Genomic DNA, 18,357 nt, shown 5'->3' on the forward strand with positions numbered 1-18,357 from the left:
CAAAGTTGTAGAACAGCATTCGCAGATTAGTTATTACTGATGCATATCCATTGCTTGTTTGGACATTGTCTGTAGCAAAGCATTCCGAGAACGTAGCATCCCTTAGACACCCTATACGAGACGAATGGGCAAGATCCCACGTATTTAATGAAAAAAAAGTTGTATTTTGTGGTATTGAAGAGCTGATGAAGTAAAGACAGGAGACTTGAAGTTTTCAGAGAGTGAGAAGCAGTTTTAGGTAGCTTAGCCATCAGCAGTAAGAAAATATCGCCAGAGATAGCCGGTGGCGTCATTGTTATAGTCATTGAATTTCACGAGGAAATATCGGGGGTTCGAAGAAGAGGGCCTGTTGGGAAGGACAAGAGAAGAACAGATAACAGAAAGTAAGCCAAAATCGACATGGATCATTAAGAAAGAAGAAATCAAGATGTCAGAAGAACAAGATTTTAAAGAAAATTCCTGGCAGATTAAAACTGTGTGCCAGACCGAGACCCGAACTCGGGACCTTTGCCTTTCGCGGGCAAATGCTCTACCACTTTTTATTTATTTTTTATTTTTTTTGTTACTGTTCGTTGTGTTTGGTCGTTGCGGACGTCGCAAGACATCCTGTTCAAGTTCGGTGGATGATCCTTCCGCTTAGTTTTTTTATTACAGAGGCTAACCGGCTCTCTGACCGAACACGCTGAGTACCGAGCCGGCGTCTGAGCTACCAAAGTACGACTCACGCCGCGTCCTCACAGCTTTACTTCTGCCAGTACTTCGCCTCCTACCTTCCAAACTTTACAGAAGCTCTCCTGCGAACCTAGCAGAATTAGCACTCCTGAAAGAAAGGATATTACGGAGACAGGGCTTAGCCACAGCCTCGAGGATGTTTCCAGAATGAGATTTTTTACTCTGCAGAGGAGTGTGCGCTGATATCATTCTGGAAACATCACCGAGGATGTGGCTAAGCCATGTCTCCGCAATATCCTTTCTTTCAGGAGTGCTAGTTCTGCTAGGTTCGCAGGAGAGTTTCTGTAAAGTTTGGAAGGTAGGAGGCAGGTACTGGCAGAAGTAAAGCTGTGAGGACGCGGCGTGAGTCGTGCTTGGGTAGCTCCGTGGTAGAGCACATGCCCGCAAAAGGCAAAGGTCCCGAGTTCGAGTCTCGGTCCGGCACACATTTTTAATCTGCCAGGAAGTTTCATATCAGCGCACACTTCGCTGCAGGGTGAAAATCTCATTCTGAAAGATTTTAAAGGATTTTCGTAAAAGAAGTCAGTGTATGGGACAACAGCAGCGACAGTGTGTGGATAAAATAACAGTTGTTTATTTGACCGATAGGAGGAAAGAGGCGATGTGTTACACCGAATGAGTGGACAGTATAAACAGAGAGCAAGAATTATTTGCTCTTTTTGTACTACGGATGACGATCTTGGAATAGCGCAGTTAACGTCAGAATCATTTACTTTAAGTGCCAAGCACGTTTTAGTTAGAGAACAAAAATGTGGAATTAATAGATGCCATGCCGGCCACTTGTGGCCGAGCGGTTCTGGCGCTACAGTCTGGAACCACGCGACCGCTACGGTCGCAGGTTCGAATCCTGCCTCGGGCATGTGTGTGTTGTACTTAGGTTAGTTAGGTTTAAGAAGTTCTAAGTTCTAGGGGACTTATGACCTCAGCAGTTGAGTCCCATAGTGCTCAGAGCCATTTGAACCATTTTTTTGAATAGATGCCATACCACTTAAATAAATCATTTGTGTGTGTGTGTGTCCATGATTGTAGTTAAATCTGTATTTACAGCTACCCCAATAATCCTCCATCTTCATATCCCATCTGAAGTCTCTACAGGATATCTAGAAGCCAGATAGGGTGAAGAAGCCATAGTTTGAGTCATTAAAATTTTCAGTCAAATTATTTAGTTATGAAATGGCTCGTTGGCATATTGCCAACTTCCTCATCAAGCGGAAACGTTTCCACGCCACAGATGCAGCGAACATCTACTCCAGCAAGTACGTCTCAGGTGGAAAGAATGACTTTACATCTTGGAACAGCTATTTCCATAACAACAAAACAGCAGAAGAAGTGCAAATGAACACAATAACACGCCGCCACCAGTTCAGTGAAGTTAACAGTTAAAGCACAAGAGCCCAGTGCTGACTATTCCGAAACTGAATACCAAAAGCTAATCTTTCTTACATTTTCAGTTTTCTACGTAAGGTTTTAAAACCAGTGACTTAGTAGAAGCAAGTTGCTACTCGCACTCTGCTACATTACATTTTTCGGGTTCCCGGGTTCGATTCCCGGCGGGGTCAGGGATTTTCTCTGCCTCGTGATGGCTGGGTGTTGTGTGATGTCCTTAGGTTAGTTAGGTTTAGGTAGTTCTAAGTTCTAGGGGACTGATGACCATAGATGTTAAGTCCCATAGTGCTCAGAGCCATTTGAACATTACATTTTTGTGTAAATAAGACGAGATAAATTTCATCTACTAGAAAGAGAAGTACAGTCTCACTGGCTGCAGTTTATTTTGTCACATGAAACTGTTAGGGATTTGTTTGCTAGTGAGATCCTCCAGATGTACTATTGAAAAATTGTACTTGACGTGTAATTAATTGTGCACATGGCAAAAGAGCGTTCTAAAAGTGACTTCCACATACAGTTTCTGATCAGACATGTTTAATTGTGCACAGGTTGTTTAGTAAAGTTTCAATAGAATTATAAAAGACCAAAGGTTTACAAATTCATGTCAGAAAGATTTCCATTGACACAATCAATAGTTGCTGGCTCTGTTAGAATTTGATCTATTCCCCTTAGGAGAGGGTAAGATACGGCGTTAGTTGTAAGGTTCTTTTTATTTTTCAACACTGAAAGCACGGCCGGTTTCGGGCTCTTACACGCCCGTCATCAGGTGTGATACTGAAAATAAGAGACTGAAGCTAATAATAATTTTTACATGCGGTAGTACATATGCAAAAGCAAAAAACGAAGTTCCAAATAACGTCTTAGAAAAAACAGCGGTCGGACTAGGTGCAGTAAAACGTAAGTCATTGGCAAAGGGACACCGGACGACTGTTTTATGTTACGAGAGCCTCGTTGAGTCGCTAGCATTTAGTTAGCAGTTTTTGAAATGCTCCTTTTTTTAAATGTGTCCTTTTAATGCTATTGCTGCTAGCTGTTAATTAGCGTGGGACATAAAGCTGTTGCTACCTTTCATTTTGTTTAATGTCGTGATGCTTTTTAATAGGAGTGGCACATGTGTATGTTGTTTTAACACAGGACTGTGGCACGTTATTCCAAGTCGCCATATGGGTGCCCATTAAATTAAAAACTTACATGCCACTCATGAGAAGGTGAAAATAATTCATTGTGTTTTAAGGTTTATACATAAACTTACGTCGCCGGCTTCCACTTAGTTTTACTTCAGTTCAATGTGTTCGTTTACCAGTCATAATGTACTTTTAACGCTTTTCATGTAACTTTCTTGTAATAACTTTTTTTTCCTTTGAATGTAAATCACTAATTCAAATTGTGAAAGGCCCGGCTAGTTGGTCCTGCGTTGTTCTTCGCGTCTTCGTTTATGCTACTCAGAGTTCTGCGCTCGCTGGTGGAACACCGCGCCCTGTATTCGTTCATCACGGTGCTTAGGGTCACAACACATAGTGTAAGTGTCCTGGTGTTCATTGAAGATTTCTTTTCCTTATGCAGTCGTCTGCAGTACTGTTGTCACATGACATTGGCTTAGGTTTTACCCCTCCTAGCGCCCGGTTTCCCGGGTTCGATTCCCGGCGGGTTCAGGGATTTTCTCTGCCTCGTGATGACTGGGTGTTGTGTGATGTCCTTCGGTTGGTTAAGTTTAAGTAGTTCTAAGTTCTAGGCGACTGATGACCATAGATGTTAAGTCTCATAGTGCTCAGAGCCATTTGAACCATTTTGAATACCCCTCCTAGGCTGACCTCTGTTTTCTAAACTTCCTTCATACGTGCTACCCCGCCTAAAAATTATTATTAGTTTCGACCTCTTCTTTATTTTCAGTATCACATCTGCTGATGGGCATGTAGAAGCCCGAAACCGGCAATGGTTTAAGTACTGAAAAAGAAAAAGAACCGTACAACTAAAGCCGTGTCTTCAACTCAGTTGTGGATGTTCCTTGTGCAGGATTGTTTCTATTCCTCTTAGTTTAGTATGTAACATAACATAACATAACTTATCGGCCACCACGGACCCTGAAGATCATGCGCCGACCTTACAATGTTCCTTCATAAATGGTGATACTGTGCATTTTGGATCCAGATTTCAAGGACATCCAACTGCTGAAGGTCCTCCTTCAAAAATAGATAAATAAAGTAAAACTAGCGTGTGGCATCGTTGGCCCGGAGGGGAAGTTCGGCATCCGAGTGCAAGTCTTATTCCAGTCGACGCCACAATGGGCGACTTGCGTGCCGGTGATGATGATGAAATGATGATGAGGGCAATACAACACGAGCGGAGAAAATATCCAACCCGGCCGGGAATCGAACGCGGGCCTGGTTGCATGGGAGGTAAGCACGTTATCACCCAGCTAAGCAAGCGCACTGGTCCTTCTGCAGTTCATCCATTGCTCCTCTGGACTTTGAATTGGGCGAGTTACATCAGGCTTTCCCATTAGCCCGGCACGTTCCTCGCCTTCTTGCAATGTGCACTGCCAGCCTTATTCTCCGCGTTTTCATTTTCTAAAAATGTTCAAATGTGTGTTAAATCTTATGGGACTTAACTGTTCAAAATGTTTAAATGTGTGTGAAATCTTAAGGGACTTAACTGCGAAGGTCATCAGTCCCTAAGCTTACACACTACTTAACCTACATTATTCTAAGGACAAACACCCACACCCATGCCCGAGGTAGGACTCGAACCTCCGCCGGGACCAGCCGCACAGTCCATGACTGCAGCGCCCAAGACCGCTCGGCTAATCCCGTGCGGCTTTCCATTTTCTGCTCAATGTTCGGTTTTTCATTAGGTCGTACAGTTTCTGGTTCTTTCTACGTCTCCATGAGTTCTCTTCGCAGATTGTTCCAAAGATTTTTTGTCATGATTTTTGGTTCAAAGTTCAGCAGGTTCTATTCATCTTTCTTGTGGTGCTTAACGTTTCTGTCCCATATAACAACACCCGTACTATCACTACATTAGAAGCTTTAAATTTGGTCGTAACTGACAGATTTTTTTGATGACATTATCTGCTTCCTACTGAAATAAGTTTTAGATCTATTGACAATACAGTACTTTATCTTACTTTATAATTGTGCCTGTATATTCAGCTGCATGGTATAAGAGGGTGTGTGAAAACTTATGCCGCGTTTTCTTTCTAAGCGAAGGCGAGTGAACGGTGCAACGAGGCAGAGCAGAGAAGGCGTTAGTTTATTTTCTATTTGTGTTGATAAGACAGAAGCGAATTGGAAACAGTCACTGAAGTTGTGGTTAAAGAATTGCAGTAAAGCAGCTAGGAACAAAGTCTGTAGGCAAGACTTAGTTGGTGAAGGGCCGTGAATAACGTGGACGGTTTTAAGAGGAAAGTCGAGTGCGCAGAAGCCAAGAAACAATAATAGAGCTTCAGAGCAACGCATTAACGGCATGCACGATTAGTCGTATATCTATGGAAACAACGAACAAGGAATGTATACTGAAGGCGATAACAGAAGATCAAACATAAGGAGATACTACGAGATCTGAAGAAGACGAAGATGTGAGGATAAAATTTCAACAGAATAATACGAAAAAGGTAGAAGAGCGTATCTCGAAGTGCGCATATACGCAAGGAAACAATCAGGGCCAAGAACTCTAAAGAAGGTACAATAGTAGAGAGGCAGCAAGGATATAATATCAGAATCAAAATTACAGACATTATTGTGCAGATGGTTCAGAAAGCGTCAAGAGAGCGACTGCAGCAAGACACTCAGTAGACAACAAATGGAGTAACAGTTATTCAAGCAGGAGTGTCGTCCCGCGCAAGAAGTACCGGCGCAGAGCAGAAGTAACAGCCGTGTAAACGGTAGTGACTTCACACGCTACGATAAGATGCGCGGAGCAATCAGCAAGAGGAGCGGCAGCGACGAAGGTGAGAGGTTTCACACGCAAGAAAGAGCTACACGGAGCGGACATCACAGCCAGCGACATGGAACATGGAGTAAAGAGCAGAGAGATTGTTTGTTGCAGAGATGGTTCAAATGGCAACATCTGAGGTCATCAGTCCCTTAGGACTAAGAACTTCTTAAACCTAACTAATCTAAGGAAATCACACACATCCATCCCCGAGGCAGGATTCGAACCTGCGACCGTAGTGGTCGCGCGGTTCCAGACTGAAGCGTCTAGAACCGCTCGGCCACCAGTGGCCGCCCGTTGCAGAGATGGCAAAAACGTCATAAGCAGCGATGAGACAACTGAAGCAAATTATACGTAATTCAGCAATGGCGCAGACCGACGTGACGTCACTCACAACATCGAAACTTGAGAGATGATTTTTTAGGGAGTTTGACCGCTTTGTGAATCCATTCATAAATCCGTAGGACGATGAACTGGTAAACATCGGCAATTTAGAAAGTATCATCAGATGTAAAGGAAGCAAGAGAGAAGCGGAATCACAGGACGAAGAATCTGACATCATGACAACAGATGACGGAGAACAAGAAGAGAAGAAGGGGAATGAAGATAAAGAAGAGCAAAAAAAAAATGAGCAGGTGTGAGAATATTACAAAGAGAAAAAGATCTACTGGGAGAAGCAAGAACTAAATTATATAGACAGTGTCATTCGAAGTCTTAAAGTATGTGGGAAATGCAAAAGGAAAGCAGAGGGCAGAGAGAAGATGACGGGAGGGAGGGGGGAGGGGGGAGGGAGGGGGAGGGAGGGGGAGGAGAAGAGAAAAGAAATATGTTAAGAAGGAAGAGGAAAATACTGTTGCAGAAGGGAAAAAGGGAGGATACAGTAATGATGATGTCAGGTGTCACGAAGGCGGAACTGTCGGCATGAAGAGTGCGGATGCTCTGCTAGATAAAAATGTGGCGGAGGACAATGTGAAGATTTGTAAATTACAGAGTAAAGAACATGGGAGAGAAGAAGATAGTTTGTTGTAGAAGCAAGGAATCAGTAACAGCGGAAGAAGTGAACTTAAATGTCATGTTAAGTCAACTACGCCAGCCGGCGTGGCCGAGCTGTTCTAGGCGCTACGGTCGCAGGTTCGAATCCTGCTTCTGAACCCAAAGGAAATCACATCGGCATCTCACAAACAGGAGATGCCGTGGCGTGAATTCAAACCGCCGGAACGATGAACATCAGGCACAAAGAAAGAAAGAAGAAGAGAAGAGGAGATGGAGAGGTAGTGGGGAGGGGATAATGAAGAAAGAAAATCCAGAGTGAAATGATTAGTTGCAGCAGAAAGTTTAGTTAACGACTACGAACATCTGAAGGGACATTGTAAAAGTGCAGCATTCTGGCGTGTTTGTGAGCAGCATTTGTTTATTATGAAGGAGCGAGTATCAGTAGCAAGCACAAGAATTCTCTAGTTAGATAATCTGGAATAGGGTGGAGGTGAAAGAGCAGCAGAAAGTACCCTCTGCCAAGACAAAGTACCGATTTCAAAAGCCATCAGATAAAGGAATGCAATCAGGAAGCGAAGAGATATATTAAGTAGGACCTTTCACTGCTGAAAGTCGACTTGTTCAGAGACGATGTTTGCAAGAAAGAGTTTTCAAGTATCCTGTATTGGTTTATTCTATATGTTGCATTCTGATTTAGTGTGGGAATATTGCGTATGGAAGAGGATTTCTGCGAGAATAGAGTCTGCACAGCAAAAAATAACTGTCAACTCAATACGACACACTACTGGTTGTTGAGAGCACCAGAAATTAGTGTTGAAATGTGAAAGAATGTGTTATCTGATATAAGAGCGTAGGCTTCCGCGGCCGGTGTCATAGTGATTAAAATTCTTCTGGGTATTATGCAGCGACATTGCTAAAAAAGTAACAACAATAATAAACTAAAGCCAACGCTTCGGCCGAATTGCAACGGCCTTCCTCAGGGCACGACTGGTTTTGCATGGGGATAGGTTCAAAAATGGCTCTGAGCACTATGGGACTCAACATCTTAGGTGATAAGTCCCCTAGAACTTAGAACTACTTAAACCTAACTAACCTAAGGACATCACACACACCCATGCCCGAGGCAGGATTCGAACCTGCGACCGTAGCAGTCCCGCGGTTCCGGACTGCAGCGCCAGAACCACTAGACCACCGCGGCCGGCCATGGGGATAGGTCCTTCTATTTATTACAGACTATCGATGTCTGACGTCACTGTTGTAAAACTTTTAATTGGCCCTCTAATATGACTGGCTAGTCATGACGTAAGGGAAGATGGAAGGAAAGATGCTATTCGTAGATGTCCATGTCGTCAGCGATTGGCAGCTGTCCGCCAATCAGCGTTCGGCTTCTGGTCGGCAAGTTTTCCTCCTGGTGTGCGCGGAAGTGGACTGTCAGTTGCTCTACAGCTGTTTGTGCAGATACGTCCGTGTCCCGTGTAGCTTCTGCCCCGCGACCGCTCGCGGCCCGTTGGACTGGGAGCCTGGCAGTCAGGACGCCGGGAGTTTGTAGCCATCTTCTCTGTTGATGTTGTCAGGCTGCTTAATTATTAAGCAGCCTGACAACGTCGACAATAAGCGAAACTGTGGAAATTGTAATAAAAGTAATAACATTATTTTAGAGTTTTGAAAGACAGAAGTGACGAATCTTAATCTCCAGCGTAAGTTTGCATAAACCTGTTATTCACGATTTTTGACATTAATAATGAGTTAATGTAAAGTTATTTATCGATACCAACCCTAAAAATCAAAATAAAATGTAAACTAATCCAATGTCATATGTAAATGTGTGTTTGTAATGTTTCATGTCAAGTTACTACACTGACGGAAAAAATTGCACACCTATGAGTTGTGCGACACAAACGAAAGTTGGTAGGCGTGTTTCTACACCTGAAAGATGATGGCGCGAAAGAGCGGCGCTAGTAGCCCCACTATGAAGATGCAAATGAAGTTTGCTTTGAATATACCTTGTAAGGGTCGTGAGCGCTAATTTGAGATTGGACGTGGTGAGTTTATGTTAGTCAACAATGCCATATGGCTACAAAGACGCCCTTATCAATACCTCACTTTGAACGACGTCGCGTAGTAGGGTTACGAGAAGATGGAGAAGAAATCAGGGTGTCAGAAGAACAAGACTACACGGATTTTGATCAAAAAGAAATGAATGTGTACGGAACGATAGCAGTGACAGCGTGCGAAGAAAAAAAATAGCTATTTATTTGGCTGAAAGGAGGAAAGAGCCAGTGAATTACATCGGATGATTTGACTATGTGAATAGAGAGTGAGAATTACATGATCTTTTCGTGCTAAGGAAGACTATCTTGGAACAGTGCAGTTACTGTCAGAATCATTTACTGTGAGGGCCTAGCACGATATAGCTTAGTTGAATAAATAGATTCCATGCCTCTTGACCAGTGCGGATATCCATTAGCCCTGTATTTAAAAAATAACTTAGTGAATCCCAATTACGTATTCCATCTCCCCAAGTGTTTAAAGGCGCTCTAGACGCCAGACAGCATTAAGAAGCCATAGTTTGAGTCATTATAATCTTCAAACAAGTTATTTATTCACGAAATGACTCGTCGCCGTGTTATCAGCTTCTTGGTCCGGCAAAAAGTCCAGCGACCATCTTTTCCTACCACAATTACGTCTCAGGTGAGAGTAATGACTTTATATCTTTGAGCATCCATTTTCATAACAAAGAAGGGGCAGAGGAATTGTACATGAACATAATAACACACCACCACCACCATTAATCACAGCAGTAGACCAATAGTGACTATACCAAAACTGAATAGCAAAAACTAAATCCTGTACATTTTCAGTTATGTAGGTGAAATTTCAAAATCAGTGACCAAATGCATTACAGCAGAAGTCAAGCTATTACTCGCAGTCTGTTACATGGTAGTCCTATATAGAAGCATGTGAGATGTAAAGCCACAGAAGATTGCTGAAAATGTGGTTAGACTGATGAGGTGAGAAGTGATGCAGTTCTGCGCAGAATCGTTGAGGAAAGTAATACACGGAGAACACTGTCAAATTGACAGAACGACGGAGTATGTGTTAAGACACCAGAGAATAACTTCCATGGTCCTAATGGGAGCTGCAGAAGCTTCAACTTTCTGGTGAAAACAAAATTTGGGATATATCCAACAAATAATTGAGGATCGTAGGTGCAATTACTGTTCTTAGATGAAGTGACTGGCTCATGAGAGAAATTCGTGGTTGGCCACACCAGACCAGTCGGAAGACTAATGACAAAAAAAAAAAAAAAAAAAAAAAAAACCTGTGAAAATTCTTGGACGACAACAATCCACCAGGACAATCATAAGTGACTTGCCCAATATCATTAAAAGCAATTTCTGAAGGTTGTTCACATTTTGCCGCCAGCTGCGGCATTCAGGACATGAGGGCTTCATTTAACTTTATGCCTTATTTGCACATGAGACTTCCCTGAAAGTCAGATAGGTAAAGCTTAACTGAAGTCATTAGTTCACTCAGGAAGGGTTGTCCTGTTTAAGACTGACTGACAGCTGGGGGATGTTGCTGAGCTCCAAACACCTGTGGACATTGGAGCGAAGCACAAGTGTTCCTGTTACAAACAAGCAGTTCATTATTGGGATTATTACCTTCTTGACAATTCTGAAATGCAGAAAAATACGTGAAATAATTCCTAGTTGTGTATAAGAGAAATGCCGACATAGAATCCGATGGGGAGCCTATAGGTAATACTGAGAGGTGCCGCACTCAACAATGAGCCAAAGCTAACAAGGTCGGAAAATTTGTCACGCTGCAGAGTGACTTAGTGATGTGGTTAAGCAGTATCGCTCGTTCACTGGGCAAGACTGCATATTGGGCCCGATCATGACAAAGAAGACATGACGGAAAATTCTATGCCCTGGAGAATAGAGAGGGAGGGCCATGAAGAAAACTCTAGGCAAGGGGAGCCTCGAGGAGAGAGAAGGCCAGACAGTGAGTAAGATAGAGGGAAGAGCTGGGGCAGAGGAGTGTGAGGTCAGAGGTGGGTGAGCGATCGATAAGTGAGAGGAGGACTCGGAGATGACTGAGTGGAGGTGATTTCTGGTATCGTGTTGCATAAAACTTCATAACTGTGCCTTCCGGACGTGCGTAAGCCTATTATAGATTCACTTTTCAGATCTCAGATCCCCGCGTTCATTCCAATGTCTATCGTTACTTTGTGACATGTTCATGTCCGGAGGCCCCCCCCCTTTCCCCCCACCCGCTGTAGCTTTCAGGAAAAGGAAAATCTATCGTGTACTCAGATGTTTTTCTCTGAGAAGAAGGACTGAAAAGACTATATTACGCAGGTTTTTAACAGGGTTGAAACTGGAGTTTTTACAAGTCATCTTTCGTCTCCAAAAATAAAATACTCCACACACCCAGGCCTTGGCTCCCCCACTCTCTTCTACAATCATATGGGCGCCCTTTTTTGGCTCTGGCTCTGAGCACTATGGGACTTAACATCTGTGGTCATCAGGCCCCTAGAACTTAGAACTACTTAAACCTAACTAACCTAAGGACATCACACACATCCATGCCCGAGGCAGGATTCGAACCTGCGACCGTAGCAGTCCCCCGGTTCCGGACTGAGCGCCTAGATCCGCTAGACAACCGCGGCCGGCACGCGCCCTTTTTTCCAGCTGCATGTTGGACGGAACTTTCTTAAGGTTCAGTGCTCGAATATTTAAGCATCCGATTACGCGTTCAGTGCATTATCTCAGCTTCCAAATTTTACGCTGCTGGCCTCTGTTACATAAGCATTGGTGACACCAGGTGTCGAGAACAAGCACAATAACATGGCGCTGGCTGCCAGCCAGTTCACCTTACCTGCAAAAGCATTAAGGGGTATGCACAGGGTTAAGGTACCGAGGGCATCGCCTCAGAGCTACGAAACGTGGAAGGTGAAGGTGGCCGGCTGTCAACGAGCAAAAATAAATACCCGGCACTTGTAAAATGAAAGTATAACGCATCAGTAACTAATATAACTTTAATTATAGCAGGTAGCAGTAGAATGTTAATGTAGTGTTATCGCTTCCTAGGATAGGTGAAGCGTATGAGAACGCATTGGTTCCTTCGAGCATTTATCACGAATCTCTTGCCCAACGTAAAGTCCCGAACGACTGGAAAAAAGCGCAGATGACGCCTGTATATAAGAAGGGTAGAAGGACGGATCCTCAAAATTACAGACCAATATCCTTAACATCGTTTGTTGCATGATTCTCGAACATATTCTCAGTTCGAATATAATGAATTTCCTTGAGACACAGATGTCGCTGTCCATGCATCAGCACGGCTTTAGAAAGCATCGCTCCTGCGAAACGCAACTCGCCCTTTTTTCACATGATATCTTGCGAACCATGGATGATCAGACGGATGCCATATTCCTTGACTTTCGGAAAGCGTTTGACTCGATGCCCCACTGCAGACTCCTAACTAAGGTACGAGCATATGGGATTGGTTCCCAAATATGTGAGTGGCTCGAAGACTTCTTAAGTAATAGAACCCAGTACGTTGTCCTCGATGGTGAGTGTTCATCGGAGGTGAGGGTATCATCTGGACTGCCCCAGGGAAGTGTGGTAGGTCGGCTGTTGTTTTCTATCTACATAAATGATCTTTTGGATAGGGTGGATAGCAATGTGCGGCTGTTTGCTGATGATGCTGTGGTGTACGGAAATGTGTCGTCGTTGAGTGACTGTAAGAGGATACAAGATGACTTGGACTGGATTTGTGATTGGTGTAAAGAATGGCAGCTAACTCTAAACATAGATAAATGTAAATTAATGCAGATGAATAGGAAAAATAATCCCGTAATGTTTGAATACTTCATTAGTAGTGTAGCGCTTGACACAGTCACATCGATTAAATATTTGGGTGTAACATTGCAGAGCGATATGAAGTGGGACAAGCATGTAATGGCAGTTATGGGGAAGGCGGAGAGTCTTCGGTTCATTGGTGCAATTTTGGGAAGATGTGGTTCATCTGTAAAGGAGACCGCTTATAAAACAGTAATACGACCTATTCTTGAGTACTCCTCGAGCGTTTGGGATCCCTATCAGGTCGGACTGAGGGACGGCTGCTAGATTTGTTACTGGTAGGTTTGATCATCACACGAGTGTTACGGAAATGCTTCAGGAACTCGGGTGGGAGTCTCTGGAGAAAAGGAGGCGTTCTTTTCGTGAATCGCTACTGAGGAAGTTTAGAGAACCAGCATTTGAGGCTGACTGCAGTACAATTTTACTGCAGCCAACTTATATTTCGCGGAAAGACCACAAAGATAAGATAAGAGAGATTAGGGATCGTTCAGAGGCATATAGGCAGTCATTTTTCTCTCGTTCTGTTTGGGAGTGGAACAGGGAGAGAAGATGCTAGTTGTGGTACGAGGTACCCTCCTCCACGCACCGTATGGTGGATTGCGGAGTATGTATGTAGATGTAGATTCAGGTCAGTTTGCAATTTCCGGGCGGTTAGTAGCAAATGCAGAAAGACAAACTTTAGTCATGGCGGGTGATTGCTTGGATAAGCCCCTGACACTGCCACAGGGCACCTACCTGACGTGCGGATTTTGGGACACGATGTACGTACTTGTAGGAGACTCATGGAACTCAAGAGACCGATTTACATTTGTTTGTTGCAACAGGATTAAACTGCTACACTGAAGGCTAATTCTAAACATTGGGATTCGCGGTTGGTACAACAGAAGCCAGTGTCCAATTTGGAGCGGTGAGAGCTAAATGAAGCAGGAATCACTAACAGTATCGTGAAGTACAAACATTAGAGAGCGACGCTCCAAGTGAGAAAACAGACTTGTATTGCAAAGTACTCGGGGCTGGCGTCGACCGATACGGACGGAGCGTCCCAGTGCTCTGACTGAGAATTCTATGAATACGCAAATGTAGAATGTTTTTGCTATGGTTGGACTTTACGCCTACCTAGCCTGCAACCCAAATTACATCCCAGATACGGAGGCAGCCTGGTTTCTTGCGGAAGATGTTTGGGTGCTGCCGCGACGGAAGGTGACCAAAGCGGCTGCAGAGGATGTTGACACCACGGACCTCTTTCCTACGCCAGCCACGTGACAGGAAGCAAGACAATGTACCCTGGCACCGAGGGCTATGCTTAGATCGGTGAAAAGACCTTGGGCACCGAGTTGCCGCCGAGCGAGCTTCCCAGGACAGGCTCCGAATACTTATCTCATTTGTACAATCAGGAGCTCGCTCTGGGGTGTCGTTACGCTGGAATCGCCATCCGAGCCGGCCTTCTGGCCCTGGATCCTGCTGCATGGCCTCTACAAGAAGATGCGGCCGTCACAGGACGACTAATTCTTGATTTCGTAATATTTTTGTCATTTGTAATGTTTTCATAACGTGAGATTCAGCAACTGTAAAATATTTTATAAGATGCATTTCAACCATCAGCTGTTTATTTTTCCCATTAGGCGTCTACCGGTTTCGGTTATTAACCATCGCCCACGATTTAGGGTACAATAGATTAGTTAAAAGCACCCCATATTTCTATTTCGATATTGTTCAGCTCCAAAGGAATATGGGATGTTTTTAACTAATCTCTTGTACCCTACATCCTGGATGATGGTTAATAACCGAAACCGGTAGATGCCTAATGAGACAAATAAACAGCTGATGGTTAAAATGCATGTCATAAAATTTCTGTGACTGCTTGTTGTTCGGCCTCGCCGGAAATAGAACATTCTTCCCCGAATACATAGCATCCGTACCCTGCCGGATTGTGTCGTCAGATTTAAAATTTCTATCGGACTTTGTCAATGTACTAACTATGCTGTGAACTCTGAACAGACTTTGTTATTTTCTAAGTGATTGAAGAGCTTTACTCCGACAGTGCTTATCTGAAGTGTGTTAAGAACTTATGATCAGAGTTATTTTCCTATCTTTTAGAACCAAGGCTTAATACAGAACTTTGTTTTCCTCAATACCACACAGTTGGACTATTTTTATGTTCTACTCAGGAGATTTCATTTGGGTTTTTCCTTTACTGGGGTACGCAGAACTATAGAACAATAAAATAATGTATCCCTATCATTCACGTAATTTTTAGTACAAATCAGCGTTTTATATTATCTAGCTATACTTGGCTTACTTTTGTAAAAGTAAACGTTGGGGCGTGTGCCATGTTTAGAAAAACAGAAGATTCACTATCTTTTGAGAATATCACATGTACTTACAGGTCATGAGCAAGGTTTTAAAAAATGTCTCCTTAAATTTCTAACGAGCAGTCTGTCTAGTGAATAATCACACCTTATGATAAGTAAATACAGATAACTCCCTTATTATTAATGGAGGGAAAACACATTGGTATTGTTTTACAGCTCTAAGAATGTGTTACATAACTATCTACTTATTCATGGAGAAACTTAAAAAAAAAGGTTGAAAATATTTTTTCTTGTGTTTGAATAATATAACACAGAAAACTGTTAAATACTTATAAGATATTGGTATAGAAACATTTTACAACTATTCCTCTGTAATTTGGTGCAAACACGGTCTTTTTACGTTAATTATGTGAGAGTTTATATCCATTTAAAAATTACAGTAGAAATTCTTACGGCGGCCATATAGATTCCAGAGCCTAGAGTTTCGAGGATTTCTGATATGTTAACTAGGGCATCAAACCGAGACTATTGCAAAATGTTTCATCTCTCTCCTATTTTTTTCCTATTCATTGCATAAAGATCGTGCACATGTTAGCACAAGCCGACCGTATTGAAGTTGCCGCGATATCAGGGTAGAGGAGCACCCGTGTTGTTTCAGAGTATTTCAACCAACACCACTCAGACAGACCACATAGAGTGTGCTGGTAAAACTTCTCGCGAAACTACGTGAAGCTCGCTCTGTCGCAGACAGAGAGCTGGACGCTCGAAAACGTCTACGTACATATTTGGTAAAGTCAACCGCTGTTCCGGCATCTTTCAATAAGAGTTCAGATCGCAGAAATCACCTCATCTCAAAGAAAACTGGGCACAGCTGTGAATTATGAGAATTTCGGCCACACGTAAATGATACCCTTAGAAAATGCAAATGATTTAACGACGATCCATATTGTTGGGTTTCCTTAGCAGAAAGAGTGATACTAAGCTGGACGGAAGAGCGTCGTTTCCTCTATGAAGTATTGTTAACGGATGAAGCTAATTTCTAAGTGAATGAAGAGAGAAGCAAATAAAATAACAGATATTGCTCATATGTCAATACTCACTGGATGGATCCATCGAAGGTAGCTGGCACATCGAAAGTACTGGTTTGGCGTGGAATATGAAGTTCTCGTATTGTTGAGTCTTTCTTTGTCCAGGGTACACTAACAGCAGCCCATTATCTCCCATTAGACGACGATGTGCTGTCGTTGCTGTGACAAAAGAAGAGACGTCTCTAATTTTCTTTCAGCACGATGGTGCCCCGTGCTCAGTAGGGGCTACAGGTTGAATCATTACCAGATATCCAGTTCCGCCGGAGATGTGTTAATCGTAGATGTCCGGTGAAGTTTTCACAACGTTCCCAAATTTTAGGGTCCATTAGATACCTGTGTAGGGGAACATGTGACAGCAATTACGTATGCAATGAAGCTCAGAAACCTTGCACACATCAGGGAGCTGTTTGTTGATACTTATGCTCTCATTGCGGTACATTCTTTGGTTAACAGAGATGTGCTGAATAGTTTATTAAAAATATTTAATTTCAAAATACAAATATTTGGTGAGCCGTTGCGCAGTCGACAGTTCTTACCAGGTGTTCTGGAACAGGATCTTTGGCGTGAAGGGGGCATGGCACCTTCGCCGCGAGTGTCTTTGAGGCCGTTTTCCGGGAGAGGCAGCACGGACAGCGCAGATCTGTGGGCCATTTGGATCGCTGTTTGTTCTACCGTCCGTGTGACTTCCAGGCTGGCCTGACTGAGCATCTTCCGGGTACGAGGGAGGTGCACCGGAAACGGGGGTGGACACATAATTCCTTTGGCCAAGCAGGTCTGGGGGTCGTCGTCATCAATACATCTCCTGGCGGCTCCAAGTTTTTCCGCTGTTTGTATTCGCACAGCGGCTTTGTATGGTCGGTGAGCTACTTCAGTTTTGTTGCTTCGATGCAGAGACCAGGCGGCAATCGTAGACTGATCTTTCTCCCTGCTGTGAGCGTGTTAGTTGTGACTAGTTCCCTTACTGCTCGTGTTTCTCGTGTTTCTGCACTGCTACGTCTATATCGGACTCGGTTCAGCCTACTGTTGTTGGTCCCTGTTCCTGCGTCTGGTTCAAATGCTTCAAATGGCTCTGAGCACTATGAGACTTAGCATCTGAGACCATCAGTCCCCTAGAACTACTTAAACCTAACTAATCTAAAGACATCACACACATCCATGCCCGAGGCAGGATTCGAACCTGTGACCGTAGCAGTCGCGCGGTTCCGGACTGAAGCGCCTAGAACCGTTCGGCCACCGCGGCCGGCCCTGTGTCTGGCCAGGCGATTTGAAGAGCATGTCGCTCGTATCAAATCATAATGGCTTCCGTTTGGTAATTCTCATAGAGGTGTGATTTGATTGTGTGTCTTAAATCATTGGCGTTTTGTAGATTCATTTTTAATTATTTGGCATCCACAATTTCTTTTTGGGTGGTACCTTGTGCACTAAATAGCCAGTTCGCTTTCTTCAGTTATTTGCAGCCCAGAAGCTTATGCATTTTACTGGGGCAAATCTTGTTGCATGTACTTTGGTGGGTTATATTTCCAAGCCAAGCCTGTTTTACGTAGCTGAGGTTCATCAGCCAAACATTCTCGTCTTCCTTCCAACTATGTTTTCCGTCCTGCGCAACAGTTATTTACCGTCTCCGCCTCGTGGCTGTATTCGACGCTGAATCTCGGTTATCTGCTAAACTTCTTTACTACGGGGTGTTCAAAAAGTGTCTCCGCCGTGCCGTATGATTGTTCGCCTGCCTGGGTTACTTCCCTACAAGTGGAATCTCCCGACATTCCACTGTTTCCTTTACGTCAGCCAGCGTCAGTAGTATCGTTGGTGTGTATCGTTACGTGTTGAGGTGTACGTTTAAGTTTAGTTCCTTTGTTTCATTTTTGTCACTGTTAAGGTGCTAACCATTGAGAACGTGTCCAGAATGAGATTTTCACTCTGCAGCGGAGTGTGCGCTGATATGAAACTTCCTGGCAGATTAAAACTGTGTGCCCGACCGAGATTCGAACTCGGGACCTTTGCCTTTCGCGGGCAAGTGCTCTACCAACTGAGCTACCGAAGCACGAC

General features: G+C 43.7%; 1 protein-coding gene and 1 non-coding gene across 2 annotated transcripts in view; one reads left to right on the forward strand and one right to left on the reverse strand.

Annotated features, from left to right (window-relative positions):
• LOC126457148 (uncharacterized) overlaps positions 1-18,357 on the forward strand; it is a 458,596-nt gene that overhangs the window by 226,915 nt on the left and 213,324 nt on the right. The window lies entirely within an intron of this gene.
• Trnas-cga (transfer RNA serine (anticodon CGA)) lies at positions 18,279-18,353 on the reverse strand. Its single transcript has one exon. It is a non-coding gene; the product is annotated as a tRNA-Ser (tRNA).

This window comes from Schistocerca serialis, chromosome 2 (genome assembly GCF_023864345.2).
Source record: "Schistocerca serialis cubense isolate TAMUIC-IGC-003099 chromosome 2, iqSchSeri2.2, whole genome shotgun sequence".
NCBI classification, from domain to species: Eukaryota; Metazoa; Arthropoda; class Insecta; order Orthoptera; family Acrididae; genus Schistocerca; species Schistocerca serialis.